General features: G+C 36.7%; 1 pseudogene; it reads right to left on the bottom strand.

Annotated features, from left to right (window-relative positions):
- Nucleotides 1-2737: 2737 nt before the first annotated feature.
- LOC137400311 (glutamate receptor ionotropic, kainate 2-like) lies at nucleotides 2738-23618 on the bottom strand (annotated as a pseudogene).
- Nucleotides 23619-23679: the final 61 nt, after the last annotated feature.

The following is a 23679-nucleotide window of genomic DNA, read 5'->3' as shown; positions in this document are numbered from 1 at the left end:
AATGTAATATATTGTATTAGTACCTTAGCTCACTTAAACGTAATATATTGTATTAGTACCTTAGCTCACTTAAATGTAATATATTGTATTAGTACCTTAGCTCACTTAAATGTAATATATTGTATTAGTACCTTAGCTCACTTAAACGTAATATATTGAACTATAGAAGAGTTAAAAATCTATTAGAACACGAGCTTGTGGTGCCTAGCGCAGTGCTATCTAATGCTGAGATGACTCTCGAAAAGTCAATCAGCAGGATTTTTCCTTTGTTCATTTGTTTTAAAAGAAATTAAATAGAAATAATTTAAAACCGGAATAGTTTCAAACAAAAAAAACTTCTTCGATTTACCTAATGCCACGAATATACATGCATGTCATGCAAACCAGACACGGATTAATATCTAACACTTATATTGTTTACCTAATTTTAGGGGTATACAAGCACTTTACTTACCAACACTAAAGATGGAGTTGGGTTGGCCCAATAAAGTAGCACATACAGATACTAGCAGAAAGGCAAACAGGAAATCCATTCTATCTGCTGTTGACTTCTTTGGCAAAATATTTTATGCGAAAAGATAAGCGCTGGCTGTTGCTCTCTCGGCTCGATGAACATAATCAAAGCAAGCGGTTAATTTAACATCGCATATATATTTGAGCCAATCAGAGTAGTAATTGTTAGTAAGCTACCAATTGTTAGTAAGCTACCAATGCAAACGTCGAACTCTGACCTCTATTACCTATAATAACCATATGCTGACTGCTTCATGAAGCTTTAGCAGGTGTTACAATCTTCCTCACGAACTGCGCCTTATTGTGACTAACAATTAATACAGCTAAATTACTGCTAAATTGAAGCTCTATGCTATGAACAAACCCTTCAGTCCAAAAGGCCTTGGGAGGCTCTGTTAAATCCGAGAATGAGCTAACCGAACAGTTCATATACGGTCAAGTCAAGTAAAGGCTTGTGTTTTAATTACGCAAAATGAACCACATAAACAATAACCTGCTCTAGTAGATTATTTTCCAGGTTCCGCTCTTTATTCCTTGACGCTCATTGTTTTACCTGCTGTCTGTTTACTAGCTTTGAGTACAAACATCCAGGTGTGATTCAACCAGTGCAGTAACTCAACAGCTAATGAGGGGTGGGCTTGGCTACTGAGTAATATTTGTTAATAACTTTATGACTGGGTTCTGTGAGAGCCCTCTCTGAAATTAGACGTGAAATGGACCATAGAGGGAAAGAGTAAAGGAGACAATGAATTTTTGGCAGCCAGAAGATGAGGAGATAACTGAGCAGCATAGGCGGTTTAGATTGGGACGCCAGAGCGTCGTGACCAAAGCCGGCAGGATCGTTCACACGACCAATGCCGGAGCTGAGCTTAGTTTCCGTACCATGACAAGAGATTTGGCCGCGGATGAGCCGGCTCAGTGTGCCAAGTCACAACAAAAAAAGATCGTGGAAAATGAAAATTGGGAGGCGGAGCCTATCGCGCAAGCAAGCGGATACAAAGATTGCGCTACCAAGAAGTCAGCAGAGCTTGTGCAGTCTATCCGGATGATGGATCGTTGTTATTGCATTGAATTCATGTATACTTATATATATTGGATAACTATATATTCTTGTGGTTAATACGCTGATTGTATTAGACTTACTGCCTTAAACTTAGTGACTTTGACTTAGTGAATTTGACTTAGTGCCTTAGACTTACTGCCTTAGACTTAGTGCCTTAGATTTACTGCCTTAGATTTACTGCCTTAGACTTGATGGAGTTCAAGCAATTTAAAGTAGATAATCAAGGACTTTGCTCCTTTTTCATAACTGACTTAGTATTAGAAATAGCCCTTAATGGCTAACAAGCAAAAGCAGCATTGATAATGAAGGATCCATCGGAAGGAAAGAATCACAAAATGAAGACTTACCGCTTGTTTACTTCTCATATTCAAGTCACAAGGAATCAGAAGATAAACAACTCGAGTGTCAGGGAAATAAATAGGGTAGAAAAGACGAGCTTATGCTGAGTAAAACTATAGGCCCCTACGAAGAGGTTATAGAAGCAGAACCTCAGCGATGAGATGGATAGACTAAGGGGATCATGTGAGCTAATCTCACATTTTTCACCCCTAAAGACAGTGAGACTCTCAATTTGCTAACAATGCTGTGATCATGATCAAAAATCGCATAGAATCTTAAATCTTGGCATAGAATCTTAAATCTTAGCATAGAATCTTAAATCTTAGCATAGAATCTTAACTCTTAGCATAGAATCTCAAATCTAAGCATAGAATCTTAAATCTTAGCATAGAATAGGTAGAGCCAGAAATTGGCTGATGCTGATATCAGAGAAGGAATTTTTTAAATGAAACTCTCTGTTTTCTTCTCTCTTCATTGTATCACTGGTGCTTCTATTGATATTTCTGAAAGATTGAGCTCAAGAATATTGCAAAACATTGCAGAAGATTGGTCGGTGTTGCCGATGAACGGGTGATTGGAGACCATTATTAATACAGTCTCACTAACAGTTTTTTAGCTTTTATTCCAAGCCCAGAAGAGCTGTAAAACTGTCAATAGCTCCTAGCTATTGCTGCTCAATTCATATGCATTAGAATTTGATTGTACTTAAAACTACAGGTCTTTTCCCTACTGAAATAATCATGCATGCTAAATGAATATCATAATTTATTTTTGACCAACCAGATTCTTTGACAATATATTCAGCATTAGGTTTGTGCGAATGTTATATATTATCTTAAACTCTTATACACGCGAGTCATATAAGAGTTTAAGATAAATAGTATCTATATAAATTTAATATAAATAGATGAAACGGCTCTACAAATAATATAAATATCTACGCTATTAATAACATATCAATTAAAAATATTTTATGTAATCATCAAGTCTTTTTGGAGTTGCGCTTTCCTCTTTAGTTTTTCTTTGTTCAGTGGGTTAGTGCTAAACTCCCTGTGGCATTTCGAGGTCGGTCTGTATGCCCATTTAGAGACTCAGTTTCTTCTTCAATGATGCTGTGCTTTATGTTAGCCTGTACCATATACATCACGTAATGTGTACTGTATATATACTGTGTATTGTATATACTGTGTATGTGTACTGTATATATAATGTGTACTGTATATATACTGTGTACTGTATATACTGTGTATGTGTACTGTATATATACTGTACTGTAACTTGCAACCTCCCGTTCACCAGGAGCTAACCAAACCATTGAGCTACCCGAGATGCAATTGATTCATTGGGTGATATGAGTAGACATCTACATGTAGGTTAAAATCTAATGTAGGTTAAAATCTAATGTAGGTTAAAATACGCATCGCACTCTGCATTTTGGTGCAACGGCACTAAAGCTTGCTCTCACACCTCTTTTCAGTAAGTTTAGCAATACTAGCTTACCCAAATTAGCCATTGGCAATGTGCCAGGCTAATGACAAGTAGCAGGCAACTACATTATCTGCCACTGTTTATAACCTTTTTTTAATACCCGTGCAACGCTGGTCATCCATCTAGAATATATATGTATATATACAGTACTTTTCGGATTATTAACCGCACCCCTATATTAGCCGCATCTGCTTTATTTTCCGAAAAATCCCAATAAAACAATACATAAGCCGCACCTTTTGTATCGGCCGCAGAACTCATGAGGGTGCTTTTTAACATGGCAACAACTTTGCTGGTTTAAACCGAACAGTCCCGTTGGGCACCGTATTAACCGACGCTTTTTGACCCAGTGCCTAACGGAACAGTACCGTTAGGCATTGTTTCGTTTGTTCTTTCACCACTAGAGGGGAACTAACTGGAGATTTCGATTAATACGCCCTAGCGGTGAAAGAAAAATCACAGAATAGCAACAGTCTCTAAATAAGCCGGATGGCCCAAAACATCGGAAAAAAGTAGCAGTCAATAGTCCGAAAAGTAAGGTATATATGTGCTATATATATATACATGTATATTATAATTATATACATGAATATTATATATATAGCCCACACTATATAAAGGACATAATTATAACAAGATTTTGAAACAGAATTGCGGCCTGGCAGCACTTACAACTTAACAAAATTACATACAAAATTAACAAGTTGCCACTCATCTCTTTCCTGACAGCTTGGTACGTATTATGTTGAATTAGTTAGCATGGCATTAAATAATAATGCATTACATTAAATTCATGCACCACATGGCATGGAATAGAATAAAATTTGATAGCATTACAGCGCATTAAACTGTATTTACAGTGTATTATATTCTATTAGATATGTTAATAAATTGTTAATGTTAATAAATAAATCTTTGTTATTGTTATAGCAATGTATAGCTAGTCTTATTATGTGTACTATATATATATACATGTAGTTATATCTCTGCTATATAATTCTGTGATACATTTGCTCACTACTGCATAAAGTTCATATTGGTGCATAAAACTTGTCTAACCTTGACATTGGTGTTGACAGCATTTTTAAACTGAGATGATATCGATGCTCTGTCTAGGCTGTTGTTTGAGATAGAATCAGGAAAGGCTCCCTTCACAGAACTTTTCAGCCAGATGATGAGTAAGGTACACATAGGAACCTGTAAACGTGTGCATATACATGTACATCTATATGTATTATCTACTGTATTATGCACTGTGTTATAAACAGTACTGCACTCTCTGAACACTGTACAAATTTGTCCCAGCCAATTTACAACACACCTTCAAGAAAGCGACTTCAACTTGAATATCAGTTTATGTTCTCATTCTTTCAATACATGAAGATCCAGTCGAGAACAGTACAACTATAAAAAGGGGCATACAAGGAGCACCATCTGGGTCAAATCATAGAGTGAGAGATCCAGTAGAGAACAGTACAACTATACAAAGGGGTGTACAAGGAGTACTCTCTGGGTCAAGTAATAGAGTGAGTCGGTTTTAATACAAAACGATGTAATGCCTTTCAACACAGTTATTGTTTTACCACAACTTGATTAGTTTGTAGTGTAGATGTTTATGAAGTGTGTGCCATAGATTATGTGCCATAGGTTATGTGCCATAGAGTATGTGCCATAGAGTATGTGCCATAGAGTGTGTGCCATAGAGTATGTGCCATAGAGTGTGTGCCATAGAGTATGTAACATAGAGTGTGTGCCATAGAGTGTGTGCCATAGAGTATGTAACATAGAGTGTGTGCCATAGAGTATGTGCCATAGATTATGTGCCATAGAGTATGTGCCATAGAGTATGTAACATAGAGTGTGTGCCATAGAGTATGTGCCATAGAGTGTGTGGCATAGAGTATGTAACATAGAGTTTGCGCCATAGAGTATGTGCCATAGATTATGTGCCTTAGAGTATGTGCCATGGAGTATGTGCCATAGAGTGTGTGCCATAGAGTGTGTGCCATAGAGTATGTGCCATAGAGTATGTGCCATAGAGTATGTGCCATAGAGTGTGTACCAAAGAAAATGTGCAAAAGAAAATGTGCAAAAGAAAATGTGCCAAAGAAAATGTGCCAAAGAAAATGTGCCATAGAGTATGTGTCATAGATTATGTGCTATATATTATGTGCCATAGAGTATGTGCCATAGAATATGTGACATAAAGTATGTGCCATAAAGTATGTGCAATAAAAAATGTGCCATGAGGTATTTGACATAGAGTATGTGCTATAGAATATGTGCCATAGAGTATGTGCCATAGAGACACACTTGCTGTAAGTTCTTTCTATATCCTATCAGCTAACACTCTCTAGTAGACAGCAGAAAGTTGGGACCTTGTCAGTATGTCTCCTTTAATTTTACAGGCTTATTTAGCTAGCAGACACATTCTGTTGCGTCTTGCACCCACCTTTTCTCTCTTGCTTCTAGCCACAGCATATAACATCACTTCTAAACAAAGCACCAGCCCTGCTACAGCCAGGCCCCCGAATAGAAACACGAAGATGCCTTCTGTAAAAAAACAACTTGGCTTATTGTTTGTTCACTCGTTTTGTGAAGTCAGCGGTTTGATGTGCAATTGAGAAATATGAAAACCCTTATTAGCTTTCATTAGCTTATTCTTAGTAATACGAATACTCTCTAGATACAGGAACTCACTATAGACAAACTATTGAAGTCGTTATCCCTTTTTTAGATTACAAAAGCTAAATCATGAAATCAACCTAGATTGTTTTAACCCTCTTTATTGACACCAAATGCTCACATCTGAATAGAAAGCTTAAAAATCTGCTAAACTGGGGAATTTGATGCGAGTATTCCTACCTAGGTTTGTTAGCCTGAGCTGCATAATTGGCCCCTCAGCCTCATTAAGAGAACATTTGTTGTCATCAACTTTCCACCACTTGTTGTAGAGCTCAAGCAGGACTTGTCTCTCACTTAGCCTCAGGATGGTGCTAGACAGGATGTCACGAAGAGAGTCTCCTGCACACAAAAGGCCCAGGCTAAACAAATATGGTCATATTAGTTTCATGCCTAAGCTCACCAACTCACAACAAGAACAAAATGTGTAAAAATGTGAAAATCTTGTATTAAGGCCTGCAATTCTTTGCAAACATTTATGTCATTGCTTTATGACCGTGCAATAAATTAGAACTTTTAATATTAGTGTATGAATCTATTTCCTGTGATAATTTGTTTTCAAATTTATGAACAGCAGTTATCTTACCATTTCTGAGGGCTATTCCATAACTTAGACTGTTGAGTGGTGAGCCGACCTGTGTCAGCATGCAATCGGGATCTGTATTTACCTGTATTTATATATAGGTTGCGATGAACAAGTTCTGCTCCTTTAAGTTAATCCTTATTAGAGAGTATTACTGGAAGATAAATCTAAGTTGAAATCTAATCCTTAGCTCGATAGTGATGATAACGTTCATTAGAATCATCAGTGTTGCTCTATTTCATTCAGGTCAAAAGGTCAAAAGGTGTAACTTTAGCTGCAATTACACAACTAACCATTTATGCAGATATCATTTCATTTCTTCTATACTTTGTCTTGGACAATGCATCCTTCTTCAATAATCTACTATAACATTGCATCCTTCATCAATAATCTACTATAACATTGCATCCTGCCTCAATAATCTACTATAACATTGCATCCTGCCTCGATAATCTACTATAACATTGCATCCTGCCTCAATAATCTACTATAAACAAGCTGTTTATTTTGGAAAGTTTGAAAGCCAGAAAGTAATGTAATGGTGTATTTTAAGGTAAGGTAAGGCAATTTTAATACTGGAAACAAGATCAATTATACCTACAGAGTGTTTTCGTTATGGTATGCATTTTGTCAGACTGAATTATAAACAAAAATCTCAAAAAGTTTATAAGTTAAATTTGGAACTTAAACAGGGTTATGTCCTTACATTGTGTCAGGGCTATGTCCTTACATTGTGTCTAACTAAGTAAGGGCTATGTCCGTACATTGTGTCAGGGCTATGTCCTTACATTGTGTCTAAGTCAGGGCTATGTCCTTACATTGTGTCAGGGCTATGTCCTTACATTGTGTCAGGGCTATGTCCTTACATTGTGTCACGGCTATGTCCGTACATTGTGTCAGGGCTATGTCCTTACATTGTGTCAGGGCTATGTCCTTACATTGTGTCAGGGCTATGTCTGTACATTGTGTCAGGGCTATGTCCTTACATTGTGTCAGGGCTATGTCCTTACATTGTGTCAGGGCTATGTCCGTACATTGTGTCAGGGCTATGTCCTTACATTGTGTCAGGGCTATGTCCGTACATTGTGTCAGGGCTATGTCCGTACATTGTGTCAGGGCTATGTCCTTACATTGTGTCTAAGTCAGGGCTATGTCCGTACATTGTGTCAGGGCTATGTCCGTACATTGTGTCAGGGCTATGTCCGTACATTGTGTCAGGGCTATGTCCTTACATTGTGTCTAAGTCAGGGCTATGTCCGTACATTGTGTCAGGGCTATGTCCGTACATTGTGTCAGGGCTATGTCCTTACATTGTGTCAGGGCTATGTCCTTACATTGTGTCAGGGCTATGTCCTTACATTGTGTCAGGGCTATGTCCTTACACTGTGTCAGGGCTATGTCCGTACATTGTGTCAGGGCTATGTCCTTACATTGTGTCAGGGCTATGTCCTTACATTGTGTCAGGGCTATGTCCGTACATTGTGTCAGGGCTATGTCCTTACATTGTGTCAGGGCTATGTCCGTACATTGTGTCAGGGCTATGTCCTTACATTGCGTCAGGGCTATGTCCTTACATTGCGTCTAAGTCAGGGCTATGTCCTTACATTGTGTCAGGGCTATGTCCGTACATTGTGTCAGGGCTATGTCCTTACATTGTGTCAGGGCTATGTCCGTACACTGTGTCAGGGCTATGTCCGTACATTGTGTCAGGGCTATGTCCTTACATTGTGTCTAAGTCAGGGCTATGTCCGTACATTGTGTCAGGGCTATGTCCGTACATTGTGTCAGGGCTATGTCCTTACATTGTGTCTAAGTCAGGGCTATGTCCGTACATTGTGTCACGGCTATGTCCGTACATTGTGTCAGGGCTATGTCCTTACATTGTGTCAGGGCTATGTCCTTACATTGTGTCAGGGCTATGTCCTTACAATGTGTCAGGGCTATGTCCTTACACTGTGTCAGGGCTATGTCCGTACATTGTGTCAGGGCTATGTCCTTACATTGTGTCAGGGCTATGTCCTTACATTGTGTCAGGGCTATGTCCGTACATTGTGTCAGGGCTATGTCCTTACATTGTGTCAGGGTTATGTCCTTACATTGTGTCAGGGCTATGTCCGTACATTGTGTCAGGGCTATGTCCTTACATTGTGTCTAAGTCAGGGCTATGTCCGTACATTGTGTCAGGGCTATGTCCGTACATTGTGTCAGGGCTATGTCCGTACATTGTGTCAGGGCTATGTCCTTACATTGTGTCAGGGCTATGTCCTTAGGCTAACTAAGCTAATTGACGCTAAGAAAATTAGTGACGAGCAAGAAATGAGCAACGAAGTGAAATGAAATTATGTATATATTATTATGTATATTGTATGTATATGTATGTATGTATATGTATGTATATATTGTATATATTGGATAATTGGTGTCGTAGGTCTTGTACAGTATAGTATGAAAGTATTTTATATATAGTATTGTTTATATAGTATATTGTCGTATAGTACTAGCTGTGTTACCCGGCATTGCCCGGATAATAAAAAATCTTTGATGAAAATTTGATTTGAATTTAACATATAACAACATTTGCCATTCGAACTTTCAAGCTACATATCATGAAAAAGGTTTTGATGGATAGCTTCTGATGGAACAGTAACCTTTTTGTACACACACCTTTCTTTGCATGAATTGTTGTTATTAATTCAACATAATCCAGATTTTTTTTTGTTTTCCCGTTTCGTATTAATTGTATCATTACCGATTTACCGAATGATCTTTTATTGTAATCGTAGTAAAACAGACTTAATTTAGCTATAACTTGCTAATTATTTCATATTTATATCTAAACCCTTTTATAGTTGTTTTATTCTTTTAATTTATTTGACCTGCACAAAACATTTTCCTCATGATATGAATTTTGGAAGTTACAGTTGTTTGATAAAGTTTGAAAACCTTTACAGTTGCTTTATTTTCTTTTAAATTATTTCAACTACACAAAACACTCTTCTCATAATATGTAGTTGGAAAGTTAGAATGGCAAATGTTGTTATATGTTAAATATAAATCAATTTTCTGTGCAAAGAAATTTTCTATTACCAGTATCGTCGTATTAAAAATTGTGATCGACAGCTTCTGGTGGAACAGTAACCTTTTTCATATACACACACTTCTATGCAAGAATTGTTATTAATTCAACATATTCAGAATTTTCATTTTGTTTTCTCAGTTCGTATTAATTGCATTTTTACCGATTCATCTTTTATTGTAATCGTAGCAAAACAGACTTAATTTAGCTATTACTTGCTAATTATTTTATATTTATATCTAAACATTTTTATAGTTGTTTTATTTTTGTTAATTTATTTAATCAGCACAAAACATTTTCCTCATAATATGAAGTTTGAAAGTTACAGTTTTTGACAAAGTTTGAAAACTTTCACAGATGTTTTCATTTTTTCTCTTAATTCATTTCAACTACACAAAAAAACTACAAAAACAACTACACAATCGATATTGGTGCAAATGCAAAAATGATATATATCGTACTGTCTTTGTCTGACCGAACGGAGAGAGAGAATGTCGAAGCTCTTCTTGTAAATGTTTGGGTGAGAAAATTTAGCTTTAACCCCATATATAGTAATATAACCTCACGAACAAAATTCCTAACAGGGGCATCGTATCGTGTGGGCGGTTTGCTAAAATAATTAGCGAATGGTTACGGTATATCAGATATTATAACGCCTTAGATCGAAATTTCCTAGCCGGAGCTTCGTAAAGTGTCGGCGACAGTGCTAAAATAATAGCTATAGCTGGACAATCAAAACGACAATAACAAGAATACATATACGAACAATTTTGAGAAATATACAGTATTGTATATATATATAGTATTGTATATATTATAGTATAGTGTATATAGTACATATAGTATATATAATATAGTTTATGCAGTATAGTTTATATAGTATAGCATGTATAGTATGCTATACTATAGTACATGTTTATTATAGTATAGTATGTGATAGTATAGGCGTTGTGCGTGCCTGAAAAGACTTGCTTTGAAATTAATACAACCTATCTGAGTGTGCTTTGTTTGCCATGGCAAGTTGATTAAAAGTTCACATCTGCCTGAAATAAGCAAAGAGAAAATAGTTACCTTGCCAAGTTAGTTACCAGATGGCCAAAGTTACCTGGCCAAGTTAGCTACCAGATGACCAGAGTTACCTGGCCAAGTTAGTTACCAGATGACCAGAGTTACCTGGCCAAATTAGTTACCAGATGGCCAAAGTTACCTGGCCAAGTTAGCTACCAGATGACCAGAGTTACCTGGCCAAGTTAGTTACCAGATGACCAGAGTTACCTGGCCAAATTAGTTACCAGATGGCCAGAGTTACCTGGCCAAGTTAGTTACCAGATGGCCAAAGTTACCTGGCCAAGTTAGCTACCAGATGACCAGAGTTACCTGGCCAAGTTAGTTACCAGATGACCAGAGTTACCTGGCCAAATTAGTTACCAGATGGCCAAAGTTACCTGGCCAAGTTAGCTACCAGATGACCAGAGTTACCTGGCCAAGTTAGTTACCAGATAACCAGAGTTACCTGGCCAAGTTAGTTACCAGATGGCCAGAGTTACCTGGCCAAGTTAGTTACCAGATGGCCAGAGTTACCTGGCCAAGTTTGTTTCCAGATGGCCAGCGTTACCTGGCCAAGTTTGTTTCCAGATGACCAGAGTTACCTGGCCAAGTAAACTACCAGATGCAAAAAATGACAAAATGACAATTATATGACAAAAATGGATTATAACGGTAATCAATTTTGAGAAATATATGGTATATAGATATATACAGCATTGTATATATAGTATTGTATATATTACATTAGATAATAAATATTATAATTATAAAGTTTGAATTAATAAATTATCAAACAATACCTGGTACTGGATTGATGAAGACTCCATTAGAAAAGCATAGCCCCCGCTTTTAACTCTCTCAATACCTTCCTTGGTGCTGTTCGAAAATGCCCCTTCAGTAGTTTTCATTTTGTTCCACATGCTATGATAAACATCAATTGTAGACTTGTTGAAGAACATACATGTGTTACCTGGCTTCTACAACACCACATTGCCTTACATGGATTATGCAAAAACGATATTTTGTTGCCAAAATGGTACAAACAAAGGGCATGTTAGCTGGAACCTGCAGATAAATATCCTATATTTATCCACTCACGATCACTAAGAAAGGAGATGACTCTTCAATAGAATTAGGCAGGACACAAAAGAACTTAGTCAAAACCACTGCTTATAATTAGACTAGATGCATGCCTGGCATGGACCGGATAATTAAAAAAAATCTTTCCACAAAAAATTTATCTTTATTTAACATATAAAAACAGCTAATATTCTAACTTTTAAATTTCATATCATGAAAAAAATGTTTTTTTTCTGGTAAAATAAATAAGAGAAAAAATAAAACAACTGTACAACGAATGACACTGACTTGAGATAGCGAGCATCGTATCTCTTTCAGAAGTTGTGGGAGGGATTTCACCGAATAACATAACGGCATAACTGAAGGGAACACGGTATTAATTGAAAGTATATGCAGTACATGTATATGGTAAGAGAGGTAGGTTTCAGTACATGTATATGGTAAGAGAGGTAGGTTGCAGTACATGTATATGGTAAGAGAGGTAGGTTGCAGTACATGTATATGGTAAGAGAGGTAGGTTGCAGTACTTGTATATGGTAAGAGAGGTAGGTTGCAGTACATGTATATGGTAAGAGAGGTAGGTTGCAGTACATGTATATGGTAAGAAAGGTAGGTTGCAGTACATGTATATGGTAAGAGAGGTAGGTTTCAGTACATGTATCTGGTAAGAGAGGTAGGTTGCAGTACATGTATATGGTAAGAGAGGTAGGTTGCAGTACATGTATATGGTAAGAGAGGTAGGTTGCAGTACATGTATATGGTAAGAGAGGTAGGTTGCAATACATGTATATGGTAAGAGAGGTAGGTTGCAGTACATGTATATGGTAAGAGAGGTAGGTTGCAGTACATGTATATGGTAAGAGAGGTAGGTTGCAGTACATGTATATGGTAAGAGAGGTAGGTTGCAGTACTTGTATATGGTAAGAGAGGTAGGTTGCAGTACATGTATATGGTAAGAGAGGTAGGTTGCAGTACATGTATATGGTAAGAGAGGTAGGTTGCAGTACTTGTATATGGTAAGAGAGGTAGGTTGCAGTACATGTATATGGTAAGAGAGGTAGGTTGCAGTACATGTATATGGTAAGAGAGGTGGGTTAAGAACGGCTCAGCCATGTGGTTGCGTGTGGTTGCAGTACATGTATATGGTAAGAGAGGTGGGTTAAGAACGGCTCAGCCATGTGGTTGCGTGTGGTTGCAGTACATGTATATGGTAAGAGAGGTGGGTTAAGAACGGCTCAGCCATGTGGTTGCGTGTGGTTGCAGTACATGTATATGGTAAGAGAGGTGGGTTAAGAACGGCTCAGCCATGTGGTTGCGTGTGGTTGCAGTACATGTATATGGTAAGAGAGGTGGGTTAAGAACGGCTCAGCCATGTGGTTGCGTGTGGTTGCAGTACATGTATATGGTAAGAGAGGTGGGTTAAGAACGGCTCAGCCATGTGGTTGCGTGTGGTTGCAGTACATGTATATGGTAAGAGAGGTGGGTTAAGAACGGCTCAGCCATGTGGTTGCGTATGGTTGCAGTACATGTATATGGTAAGAGAGGTGGGTTAAGAACGGCTCAGCCATGTGGTTGCGTGTGGTTGCAGTACATGTATATGGTAAGAGAGGTGGGTTAAGAACGGCTCAGCCATGTGGTTGCGTGTGGATGCAGCAGACTTGTGATTTGAATGTTGAGAGTTTAATTTTAGTACGAAGGTGATTTATCATTTCTTTAACTGGATAGACAACAGACGACAGACAAACACTGAAATTTATCTATAGACTAGCTGTGCTACCCGGTGTTGCCTGGGTAATAAAAAAGTCTTTGGACAGAAAATTTATTTTTATTTAACATGCCGTATACAACATTTACCATTCTAACTTTTAAACTTCATATCACGAAAACATATTTTTGTGCAGCTCAAATGAATTAAGAGAAAAAAGAAAACAACTGTAAAGGTTTTTTCAAATTTTTTGAAACAGCTACAACTTTTAAATTCCATATTCCATAATATTCCATAATTCCATAGAAGTGTTTTGTTGAAATAAATTAGGAGGAAAAATAAAACTGTAAAGGTGTTTAAATGTAAATGTGAAATCATTAGCAAGTAAAGGCTAAATATAGTCTATTTTGCTATGATTACAATACAAAATTCCTTGGTATATGATGATTTTAGTTCATTTCAGTGTTGGAATCATAAGGTGAAAATATCGTATAGAGTGGTATAAAAACCCACAGTAATTGTCTAATGCAATTACTGCCTATTAAAAACCATCATCATTAAAAAATAGTAACAAAGCAATATGTAAACCTTAGGAACTATAGTTACCTACAATAACTTTAGTGCATTTTGTGGGTGTGACATGCAAAAAAATGTAGCATTACAATTGTGGTGGGCATCGAGCCATGACTTTTTAATTCTTGTAAATATTTCTATATGTATATATCTTGCATGTTGGGTTTGCTCTTTTTATTATATCGTTAATAACTTGTTCGTTATACTATATCGCTATTATGTTTTGCCTTCATTCATGTTGTATCGCTGTTGTTGTGTATTACAGTGGACCATCGATTCTCGAACGCTTCGGGTCTCGACTAATTTGGTTTTTGATCAAAAAAATTGAGATTTGTTCTCGGATTTCGAACATAAATTCAGTTCTCGATCAAACCGGAGCATGCGCATTAGAATTAAACGTTCGGAACAGCTCCGGAAACATCATGGAAACATTCATTAACAAATGGAGAAGCAAGTTACACTTCATAAATTCTTTACAAAAATGAAGGAACTATCTGGGACGACATCCCTCTAGTGAAGATATTTACTAGGGAAACAACTCCTCCAGTCGAGTTACCCTAAATTGTTTTGGAGGGGGATTCTCCTTTAAAGCTGTGAAGTAAACGTGTCACTGCTGCTTGTGTTATATTTTTCATTCAATTTTTGATGTAACTGATCTGTTGTATTTCTCGCCGTTTCATTATCAATCACTGCAATTTTTTGTATTGTATCTTAATGTAGAACGTTTTCGATGTTTTAAGAGCAAAACATACGAAATGTTTACTTTTTGTTTTCTGTTTTCTTAATCGTAGATAGTGTCGGTAATACAAAAAGGATGTTGCTGCACAGCACCAAGCTGCTACGATGACACACCAACCTCCCTTTTGTCACCAGATTTCACCACCACGGCGATACACGCCCACAGCAGAATGCTGTCACTAATCTTACGGCAGTCCCTACTGCCAACCTGTAGGCAAACCAAATTAGCAGCCTCGCTGCTAAACGATGGACTCTCAAGTCCGATCTCTACAGCTGCAGATTGCTTGTCAGTAGGAGCACAGCAACAAATACGATCAGCTCACTTGCTCTCCTAATAAGGCTTCTGCCAAGCATCTGTTTAACGCCTGTTTAACGCTGTATGTAGCAAGACCTGTTAGTCCCTCGGCTTTCCTGTGAAAAGCTAGCTTTTCAAAGCCCTGGCGTTCCATGAAAACCAGTCCTGGCTATTCATGAAAGCCAGCCACGTGTTACAGGCTAATCACTAGGAAGCCTCAAATATTACATAATACCCTACGGATAGAAAATATTTTATTAAAAATAAACACGATCTATATCCACCCGTTTTTATTTATAGTATGTAGTATTATCCAGTACAGTTTATGGTATAAAATGTTAAAAAAATACTTCACCGAAGTTGTTATCTCGGCTTGGAACGGATAAAAATTTAGATACATTAATCTAATGGGAATAATTGTTTCGGATCTCGAACAACTTTGTTTTCGAACAACTTTCTGGAACAGATCATGTTCAAGAACCGATGTTCTACTGTATAACCATGCCAACGCATCAGCGATTCTATTTATTCCCATTGTTAGTCAGTCTTTTCTTACTAGGTTCCATTATCCGGAATGGGTAAATAATTGTTTAGGTATGAAGGGTGCGGGCTCGATAAGGAGAAGAGCAGTAAGCTCCTTGACCAGTGGATTTTCCTTCATAAATAAAACGAACGAAAAGCCATACATATTCTCTCTTCTTTATGCAACATTCTAGATCGTGCCAAAGTGAAGGCCGACAAATTCCTTAACACTGGTGGCAGCAGCAGGATTGTGCCGAACCTGGCAGGCATCGTCCAGAAATCTAAGTCAGACTCCGGCAGACCTCCTGCCCTGCTTGCAAAAAGCAGCCTTAGTAGAGAAAAATCAGAGTAAGCTAGGCAAACACCGGGGGGGTCCGAATCTGGCCAAGATAGCTGTACGGCTATCCCCCACATTCGTACAAAACCTGGTGTTTTAAAATAAGCAGGTGATCCAGCACTCCAGAGAAGGGTTGATGACTGGCACTACGTCACCCATTCCAAACTCTGTGAGTCGCTCGATACTGCTAATAAAATGTTCAAGGACTCCGGGTTGGGCCGTGATCATCTATAACAACCTCCCTCACTCGGAAAAAGTACGAAATCATGTCTCAAAGGAGAGCAGGAGTGTAGGCCAAGATACAGACTGACTAGCTGACCCCATAATGCAACTTGTCAGAGTAAATAGGAAACCGGAACAAGCCTCCCAGTTCAAAACGCCTGAGTATAATGGTGTCAGAGACCCAGAATACTTCATTAGCAGATTTAGAGAAAACGCCGATACAAATAGGTCAGCCGAAAGAGCCAGCCCACAGCATCTCAGGGACTCTTTGAAGGAAGAGGTAGTCCTGCGGAAGGGCAGTCTGGGTGGCAGCCATCTTTGAAGCCATCCGAACCCCATTTGAACTACCTTCCCGACAAGCCCAAGCAGAGTTGAGCAGTTTGAAAAAGGGAACCCAAACCTCCCTGCAGGGACACGCGATGGAAAGGCTAGTCCAAATAGCTTATGCTGAGCTGCCCGAACCTTTGAAAAACAACATAGCCAAGGGGTACTTCTCAAACTCCTTAAATCGAGGAAGATCAACCTTTCCTTATTACTCCTTTCTATGATCAAACTTTACTTATTACTCCTTTCTATGATCAACCTTCCCTTATTACTGCTTTCTATGATTAACCTTTCCTTATTACTCCTTTCTATGATCAACCTTTCCTTATTACTCCTTTCTATGATCAACCTTTCCTTATTACTCCTTTCTATGATCAACCTTTCCTTATTACTCCTTTCTATGATCAACCTTTCCTTATTACTCCTTTCTATGATCAAACTTTACTTATTACTCCTTTCTATGATCAACCTTCCCTTATTACTGCTTTCTATGATTAACCTTTTCTTATTACTCCTTTCTATGATCAACCTTTCCTTATTACTCCTTTCTATGATCAACCTTTCCTTATTACTCCTTTCTATGATCAACCTTTCCTTATTACTCCTTTCTATGATCAACCTTTCCTTATTACTCCTTTCTATGATCAACCTTTCCTTATTACTCCTTTCTATGATCAACCTTTCCTTATTACTCCTTTCTATGATCAACCTTTCCTTATTACTCCTTTCTATGATCAACCTTTCCTCAATACTCCTTTCTATGATCAACCTTTCCTTATTACACCTTTCTACGATCAACCTTTCCTTATTACTCCTTTCTATGATCAACCTTTCCTTATTACTCCTTTCTATGATCAACCTTTCCTTATTACTCCTTTCTATGATTAACCTTTCCTTATTACTCCTTTCTATGATCAACCTTTCCTTATTACTCCTTTCTATGATCAACCTTTCCTTATTACTCCTTTCTATGATCAACCTTTCCTTATTACTCCTTTCTATGATTAACCTTTCCTTATTACTCCTTTCTATGATCAACCTTTCCTTATTACTCCTTTCTATGATCAACCTTTCCTTATTACTCCTTTCTACGATCAACCTTTCCTTATTACTCCTTTCTATGATCAACCTTTCCTTATTACTCCTTTCTATGATCAACCTTTCCTTATTACTCCTTTCTATGATTAACCTTTCCTTATTACTCCTTTCTATGATCAACCTTTCCTTATTACTCCTTTCTATGATCAACCTTTCCTTATTACTCCTTTCTATGATCAACCTTTCCTTATTACTCCTTTCTATGATTAACCTTTCCTTATTACTCCTTTCTATGATTAACCTTTCCTTATTACTCCTTTCTATGATTAACCTTTCGTTATTACTCCTTTCTATGATCAACCTTTCCTTATTACTCCTTCCTATGATCAACCTTTCCTTATTACTCCTTTCTATGATTAACCTTTCCTTATTACTCCTTTCTATGATCAACCTTTCCTTATTACTCCTTTCTATGATCAACCTTTCCTTATTACTCCTTTCTATGATCAACCTTTCCTTATTACTCCTTTTTATGATCAACCTTTCCTTATTACTCCTTTCTATGATTAACCTTTCCTTATTACTCCTTTCTATGATCAACCTTTCCTTATTACTCCTTTCTATGATTAACCTTTCCTTATTACTCCTTTCTATGATCAACCTTTCCTTATTACTCCTTTCTATGATCAACCTTTCCTTATTACTCCTTTCTATGATCAACCTTTCCTTATTACTCCTTTCTATGATCAACCTTTCCTTATTACTCCTTTCTATGATCAACCTTTCCTTATTACTCCTTTTTATGATCAACCTTTCCTTATTACTCCTTTCTATGATTAACCTTTCCTTATTACTCCTTTCTATGATCAACCTTTCCTTATTACTCCTTTCTATGATTAACCTTTCCTTATTACTCCTTTCTATGATCAACCTTTCCTTATTACTCCTTTCTATGATCAACCTTTCCTTATTACTCCTTTCTATGATCAACCTTTCCTTATTACTCCTTTCTATGATTAACCTTTCCTTATTACTCCTTTCTATGATTAACCTTTCCTTATTACTCCTTTCTATGATCAACCTTTCCTTATTACTCCTTTCTATGATCAACCTTTCCTTATTACTCCTTTCTATGATTAACCTTTCCTTATTACTCCTTTCTACGATCAACCTTCCCTTATTACTCCTTTCTATGATCAACCTTTCCTTATTACTCCTTTCTACGATCAACCTTCCCTTATTACTCCTTTCTATGATCAACCTTTCCTTATTACTCCTTTCTATGATCAACCTTTCCTTATTACTCCTTTCTATGATTAACCTTTCCTTATTACTCCTTTCTACGATCAACCTTCCCTTATTACTCCTTTCTATGATCAACCTTTCCTTATTACTCCTTTCTATGATCAACCTTTCCTTATTACTCCTTTCTATGATTAACCTTTCCTTATTACTCCTTTCTATGATCAACCTTTCCTTATTACTCCTTTCTATGATCAACCTTTCCTTATTACTCCTTTCTACGATCAACCTTCCCTTATTACTCCTTTCTACGATCAACCTTTCCTTATTACTCCTTTCTATGATCAACCTTTCCTTATTACTCCTTTCTATGATTAACCTTTCCTTATTACTCCTTTCTATGATCAACCTTTCCTTATTACTCCTTTCCACGATCAACCTTTCCTCAATACTCCTTTTTATGATCAACCGTTAAAAAGTTCAACTACTCACCTTACAACCGTATTTAACAGTAGTCTGCTCTGCTAGCTCCTCAGCTGACTTGAATGTGTCAGATAGAGTAGTGACAGTTAGAAATGCTGCTAGGTTGGCGGTGTAGGAAGATATGATGATCAAAGTGAATAGCCACCAGGAAATGGCTATGATTCGGGTAGACGGTGCCTTTGGCATTATGTCACATCCTATAAGAATTATACATTTGTGAAATGATATAGCTTAGTTTATCCTTTCTGAATAAGTACAGTATAATCCTTCACTACTTCATAAAGAATGATGAAGCTAGCCTAAGTACCTTTCTTCAACAATTATTCCTTCTCTAACATTTACGAACGCACGACTTCATTCTCATAACGAACCCAGTTAATCACGAGCGTGAATATTTCGGCCAGATCAAGTTCGCTCTACTGCTTAAGTGCATTCTCTGATTTAAAATTTTAGCCGGTCTTGATTAACTTTTGAAGAGTGGAGAGTTACGGTATTAATTTTTAAAACTAACTTTATTCTTGATTTTAAACTGAAGTTATCAGTGAGTACTGTTCAATGAGAACTCTATAAGTTATATTTCTACTATCGGCAGGAGTTATGGCAAGTTCTGTGTCACATAGATTATACCCATGGTTACAACAAATAGCACACCGGTATACAGAACATTTTCTAGTGGCTCGACTAAACCAGCAAGCATCACTCTGACATCACATGGAAAAAGTTTTCTAAAGACTAAGTTTTACCCGTAGCTGATTTGAGAGTTTTTCTGCACTCACTTCAGTGATGCTTTCGATATTAACAAAGCTTTGAGTCCTTTCGCTTTCTCAAACTACTGCTGTTTAAAATAGGTTAAACAATTTCAAAAGTTCTGATCGATGACGGAGAAACATGCTGAACTGCATTTTTTAGTAAGGATTGCAGAAGATTACTAAAGCAGGAAATGGAGAAAGTTTTTCTCATGTATTTTTTCTGCTATCTATTATTATCTATATATATTTCTCAAAGTTTGTCTGTGTCTGTGCATGTCCAGATATAGCTGTTAAAACATTGGAATTAAATTTCCGCATCGTAATGGATTTGAACTCACGGAAATTGCAGCTGCAAGTTTTTATATCCACGCTCTCTACCACTGAGCTATACAAGAGGCATCGGTCAAAAAAACTTTGAAACACGATTTGAAACTCTATGAATTCTAATAACTCTATGAAACAAGATACTTTTTCATGTTTTCTTGAACTTCTATTTTTGGCTATTCGCAATGTTCAATTGCTATATCTGCGGTCAAAGCTAATTATTTTATGCGGACAATTGTGTTATCTCGGTAAGAAGAGCCTCAACATTCTTTCTTCATTCGGTCAGACAAAGACAGTACAGTATTTCAATTTTACATTTGTACCGGTATCGAGAGGTACCAGTAGATATAATCGTCATATTCAAAGTTTTAATGCATAGCTTCTGGTGGAATAGTAGCATGTTTTTTACACACACTTCTATGCAAGAATTGTTATTAACATATTCAAGATTTTATTTTGTTTTCTCATTTTGTATTAATTGTATCATTACCGAACGATCTTTTATTGTAATCGTAACAAAACAAACTTAATTTAGCTATTACTTGCTAATTATTTCACATTCACATTGAAACCTTTTGATAGTTGTTTTATTTTTTTTTAATTTATTCAATTTTTTTAATTTTCTCATCAAATGCAGTTTGAAGGCAGTTTGAACGGTAAATGTTGTTATATGTTAAATACAAATCAATTTTCTGTGCAGAGACTTTTTATTACCCGGGCAACGTCGGGTAGTACAGCTAGTCTATATATACATGTATATATATTAATATATATATACATGTGTATATATATTATATATATACACATGTATATATATAAATGTATAATGATGCACCAAAAAAAATCCATATAAAAAATATAGCTGGAGAAAATGACATGATGAGTTGTTTAGTATGGCGCCTTACGGTACTCCCCCCCCCCCCAACCCCCCCCTCCCCAGTGCCTCGGCTTCCACATTCTCAAGCCGAGTTGTTGAACTCGATTTGCTGTTGGAAGAACTCGGCCTGGGTTTTTGATGAACTCGATTCGTGTAACTCGAGTTATACAACTCGAGTTATATTTACAAACTCGAGTTAGTAAATATAACTCGGTTTATCAACTCGAATTGCAAACTCTAGACACTCTAATTTGCCATTAGCTCTAGTTTTACAGTACGTACATACATAGTTTAATTTCTATTAGCTAACGGGTGCCTATTGATGTACCATTGTTAATATAACCAGATCTACGGTTATGCTACCATAATACCAATATATTGCACCTTATTTTTACAAACTCGAGTTTGTAAAAATAACTCGAGTTGTATAACTCAAGTTCAAAAACTCCAGTTGAGAACACGGAATGCGAGGCACTGTAAGGCGCCATACCCAGTGTCGTTGTATTCAAAGTTTTGATGGATAGTTTCTGCTGCAAAAGTAATCTTCTTTATACACACACAAACTTCTTTGCACAATTTGTTATTATTAATTTAACACATTCAGAATTTTTATTTTGTTTCTTTAGTTCATATTAATTGTATCGTTATCAAATCATATTTTATTGTAATCATAGCAAAACAGACTCAATTTAGCTATTACTTGCTAATTATTTCACATTTGCATTGAACCCCTTTTATTGTTGTTTCATTTTGTTTCTTAATTTATTTGACCTGCACATTTTCCTAATGACATGAAATTTGAAAGTTACAGTTTGTTTGACAAAGACCTTTACAGTAGTTTTAATTTTTTCTCTCAATTTATTTAAACCGCACAAAACACTTTTCTCATGTTATGAAATTTGAAAGTAAGAATGGTAACTGTTGTTATACTGTATGTTAAACAGAAATAAATTTTCTGTTCAAATACTTTTATTACTCGTGCACCGCCGGGCATTTAACAGTAAGTTGGGAATTGAATTAAAATTTAAGCAAATAAAAATTTTTTTTCCAGATGCAAAGCAAATAAACCTTCAAAACTCATCAAATAGTGCCAACTGACTGAGCCCTGCTTTTTTGTAAAGACTACGAGCACATGTGTTTTAATGAAATAAATAATTCAATTCAAGCAATGAGAAAGTCACAATATTGTATCATCCCATAAGCTGCTATCTATCTTTAAAGAAGCAAAAAGTTTATAATTTAAAGAAAGTGCTGATTGCCTCAGAAGTGTGTTTAGGTAAAAGCAAGCCATGTCTACCTTGTTGCATGATGGAACCAACAGCGAACCAGAATGCATTTGAGAGGTTAAATTGGTTTTCAAGGTATTCATAGCTCTCCTGGCAAGGATAAGGATTTTCCCATTCAGTAGGTGAGAATCTCGAGAAGATATACATGCTGAAGCTGACGAATAACATCGAAACTAAAATATTATTCCAAAAGCAGGCTAAATGGCTCGAAATGTTGCAAGATATAAAACTGTAACAACTGACTTGTTGTTACAGTTTTGAAATTGAAGTCTACAGCCTGATGATTGTGCAAGCAAGAAACTGAAAGTAGCTGGAAAAAGATAAGTACACTAACTAATTCTTTACTAGTTTACACTGCTTCATTCTGTTCTATGACTTTAGTTCTAGGTATGATAAATCTCAATACCATATAAATAAATATATATATATACATATATATATACAGTATATTCTGTATATATATATATATATATATAAAATAGTTCCCTCACCCCGGTTAACCCATATGGGTAGTAATTTCTGCTCTAACTAGGGTCTCCTACCAGAGACCTGGAAGTTTGAGCACTCGCCTCAAGATCTTAGTTGTTCCCAATAGTGCACTTTTCTGCAACTCACTCGTGTTGATTGCTGCCGGTATGTAGGTATATATATACGGCATATATAGTTTACAGGCTGGTCTCACTTTAATCATGCAGATTTCATAGAGGTAAGCATAGAGGTAAGCACTCATGCAATAAACTCAGGCAAAACTATGGAGATTTATTAGAGCGAGAAATGAACAAGGGTAGACAACTGATGCGCCGCAGACCAATGTAGTAGAATTATAAGGGTAGATATTCAGTATTGTTGTTGAATATCATGGTACTAGAACATAAATTGTTGTAATGTCCCCTTGCTATATCACGTAGATCTTTACAAATACATACCTAAGATAGTTCCCCAGACTTGCAGTTCAATTGGTTCCATGAAGGACAACATATGGGGAGGTTCTTGTTCTGGTAGCTTGTAGAGAATTGCTATTCCAAAGGTCATAAAGGGCTTTGTAAAATCAATAACTGCTTCCCGCTCCGAGTTGATGGTCAATGGCGCAACA

The sequence above is a fragment of the Watersipora subatra genome, chromosome 7, assembly GCF_963576615.1.
Source record: "Watersipora subatra chromosome 7, tzWatSuba1.1, whole genome shotgun sequence".
Classification (NCBI taxonomy): domain Eukaryota; kingdom Metazoa; phylum Bryozoa; class Gymnolaemata; order Cheilostomatida; family Watersiporidae; genus Watersipora; species Watersipora subatra.
The sequence above is the reverse complement of the archived record's forward strand: the minus strand, read 5'-3'. Positions and strand labels throughout refer to the sequence as shown.